The sequence below is a fragment of the Somniosus microcephalus genome, chromosome 21 (genome assembly GCF_052327205.1).
Source record: "Somniosus microcephalus isolate GS21.2 chromosome 21, FLI_Smic_1.0, whole genome shotgun sequence".
NCBI classification, from domain to species: domain Eukaryota; kingdom Metazoa; phylum Chordata; class Chondrichthyes; order Squaliformes; family Somniosidae; genus Somniosus; species Somniosus microcephalus.
Genome location: NC_141007.1, coordinates 70593210 through 70596847, shown reverse-complemented (window position 1 = coordinate 70596847; position 3638 = coordinate 70593210). Strand labels below are relative to the sequence as shown.

The 3638-nt window shown below is 45.1% G+C and overlaps 1 non-coding gene across 1 annotated transcript; it reads right to left on the bottom strand.

Annotated features, from left to right (window-relative positions):
• Positions 1-2090: 2090 nt before the first annotated feature.
• On the bottom strand, positions 2091-2172 carry trnas-aga (transfer RNA serine (anticodon AGA)). The gene has a single exon. It is a non-coding gene; the product is annotated as a tRNA-Ser (tRNA).
• Positions 2173-3638: the final 1466 nt, after the last annotated feature.

Below are 3638 nucleotides of genomic sequence, written 5' to 3'. Positions count from 1 at the left end.
CCACCCCCACAACTCGCATGAGGCACTGCTGGCGTCTGTGGCTTTCCCCCTGCAGGCCTTCGCGGAGTGGCCTTTCTTGTGGCAGTTGGAGCAGGTCGCGTTTCTTGCAGGGCAGCGTGCCCTCGGGTGTTTCGCCTGGCCACAGAAGAAGCAGCCGGCGGCCCGATCGCAGGGCTCCGATGTCGCAGCCGGTACCGGGGGTGGCGGTCCCGATCGGTTCCGGGACGCCGACGCTGTGGTAGGTCCCAGAGGCGGCGGTGCGAGGGGTATTGCGGCCGGGGTCGGGCCCGAGTCCCAGGGTCGCGCAGCACAGTACCTGGAGTACGCCTCGAGGTCCCGATGGGCCACTTCCAGAGAGCGAGCGAGGGCTGCAGTTGTATTCAAGTCGAGGTCCTTTGATTCGAGCAGTCTTTGCCATGAGTAGTCGGACCAAAGGCCTTTCACGAAGGCATCGCGGATATTCCCTTCAGTATTTTCTGCAGCCGTTACAGCTTTAAAGTCACAGTCCCTGCCGAGTGTTTGTAGCGCCCGTAAAAATTCATCTACAGACTCTCCTGGCTGTTGCGAGCGGGATCTTAGGAGATGTCTGGCATACATAGAATTTACAGGGCTCTTTCAGCAGGTTGAGGGCGTCCTCGTATGTAGCAAGGTCCCGGATGAATGCAAATACTTTAGGGCTCACCTGGGCGGTCAGAACTCTTAGTTTGGATCCCGGAGGCACGCCGGATTCTCCCAGGTAGGATTCGAAACAGCTCAGCCAGTGTTCGAAGTCGAGGGCTGAGTTCGCTGCCTGTGGGTTTAGATCCAGGTACGGCGGTCGGTGGGCTCGCAGCCAGGCTGGCTGCTGGGGCTGTTGTAGATGGCCGTTTGGCTGAGGCTGTACGTCTGGCTGGTCGTTTGGCTGCTCCATTGAAGACACAAGAATTCACCTGACATGCATCATACACCCTCTTTTTTTGTTTCATCACTTTCTCTATCTCCCTCATCAACCAAGGAGCCCTTGCTTTGGTTCCTTTACCCTTTCCTCTTGTTGGAATGTACCTAGCCTGTACTTGGAACATCTCCTTCTTAAAGATCACCCATTGTTCCATTACAGTTTTTCTTGTCAGTCTTTGGTTCCATTTTACCCTGGCTAGATCTTTTCACATCCCATTGAAGTTAGCCCTATTCCAGTTTAGAAGTTCCACTCTAGATTGTTCCTTGCTCCTCTCCATTGCTAATCTAAATCTTATGATACGATGATCACTCGTACCCAAGTGTTCTCCCACAGACACTTGGTCGACCTGGCCCACCTCATTCTCCAGTTATATAAATGTAAGTTGTTTTTGCTGTGGAACCTGTGATGCCTTCGACAAAGAGAAAAAAATCCATCATGCTTCATAGTAAAGCTTCCCTACTTATAATTTGTCTTGGTCTGGGAGGATGTCATTGTACTTCTGCTTTAGTATTGAAGTGCTACAATTGTTTTAACAGCATACATTTAGACCAATTAAAACCGGCCATTGAATCTGGAGCATAACCAATTGTTTTGGTATTACCACATATGTTTACAGAGATTCCCATGCAGAGGTAGGATCGCCTCCTAATGTACAGTACGTGCAAAGAATTATGCTGCTATATATTATGGCCTCGATAGGGGGCAGCACTCACAATGTTACACCGTTGGTTTTGAAGAATCTTAGTTGGTTACCCAGAAATGTAGCAATTTTAAACCAGTTACTATTACTGTTTTTAAATTATGCTGGATACTTTAAAACATGGTGTCTATTCACCACATTTAAAGGACGTGATAAATGAAAGGGTGCTCTCAGGAACTGCTCGGAAGGGTCAATGCAAAAAAGAAAGTTGATAAATGCGAGAGAATTTGATAAAGTGGATGTTTTGACAGAAGCTGAAAGTAATCACCGTATGGCTTCTGCGCTTGTTTCAACGTGGCCATGGGAAATAAATGCGTGGTGCTGATTTTTTTTTAGTTATTTTGTGTTTGCATTTTTCTTTGTTATTTTGTGTGGGGGGGTTCTAATATTATGTTTTTTTTTTAAAAAGCACAGAAATTATTATTTTTTAAATTCGGAAAAAAAAACCTAGCCCGTAGTCGGCAGGATTCGAACCTGCGCGGGGAGACCCCAATGGATTTCTAGTCCATCGCCTTAACCACTCGGCCACGACTACCGACGATGGTGATCTAAGGTTGCCATGTGCTGTAGCGGCGGCGCAGGCCTTGGAACGTTGCGACATTCCGGCGCGCGAGTGTAACAATCAGGGCGAGGGGGTCACCCGAGGTCACAGACCCGCGCGCCGCCGCTCCCTCTCATTCATTCAGTTCATTTCATTCATTCATCTCAGCGGAGCGGCTGGTCCGAGCAATCCGTTCCCAGCTGCAATAGTATTTGCAACCTTTGAGCTCTGGATCGAGTATTTTCGTTTATTGTTTTCTTTCCCTCCCCCACTCCCCTTCCCTCTCCCAAATCCTCTGTCGCCTGATTCAGTTTGTCGCATTTATCTTTGGGAAAGGTCCATTGAAGACTTTTTTTAAAAATTTGAACTGGCAAAAAAAATCTCTCTCAAAATTAATAAATAAATAAAAGGAGCCGCGTCCCTCCGGACATCAGTCTGCTGTCCGCACAGGTTGCGCCATCCAGTGAGCGAGGGCTGGCAGCTACAGGTACAGGCAGACACTGGCAATGGATGTTTCACTGTTCAATAGTTCCATTTTGATCACAACTTGTGTTTTGTCATTTCACTGACTTTCATTATTTCGCCCTCGTCATAAAAGATCATAACAGCATCCCACCAAACCAATACAAAAGCCAGGAAATGCTTCGTGATGTACCATCCGTATCATTTCTGTTATTTTTTTCCTGTTGATAAGGAGGAACATTTTTATGTAAATGGTTAGAAATCAAATTTAATTATAACTAAACTGCCAACAAATATATCCGAAAATAACTTTCCATATTTTGTCAAATTAGACTGCATGTTTAAAGGCCTTTAAAAAAAATAAGTTTAATAACATGAAAATAAAGTTCAATTAAAAAAGATGATAAAACAGTTCCCCTGATGGTTCAGTAAGTGAATGAACTGCCCTGTGTGGTCCTGAGTTATGCAAATCAGGAGTATCCCTGACTCAGCCCCTAGCCTGACCTGATTTAGCTCATTTAATTAGGGGCAATGGTGGGGTATAATTGGCCATGTAGATTCCCCCACCCACAGTCGAATAGTCAGCTGATACCAACTGCTTGGTTTCACACACAACTGGTAGCCACTCAGGTGAGGTATCAGAAGGGCTATCAGCCTCTGCAAAACTGTAAGTTGCTGTAGTAGAAAGAAGAGAAAATTGGAGAAAAAATGTTAATGAAGATGGCAAAATAAAAACAATTTTTTGCCTTATTGTATCAGAAATATCTCAAAGTGTTTCACATATAATTAATTACTTTGAAGGGCAGTGACTGTTGTTATCTAGGAAGTACTCACTCATTAGATTTATCATTAATACTGAACTGGTGGGTATAATTTAATAAAACCATTCAGTTATGATTGAATATCAGTTATGACAACTGTGAGAAACACTGATGTCTGACTTTTTTATCAACAAGAGCAGATGTCACATTACAATAATCTTCTGGAATAATACTGCA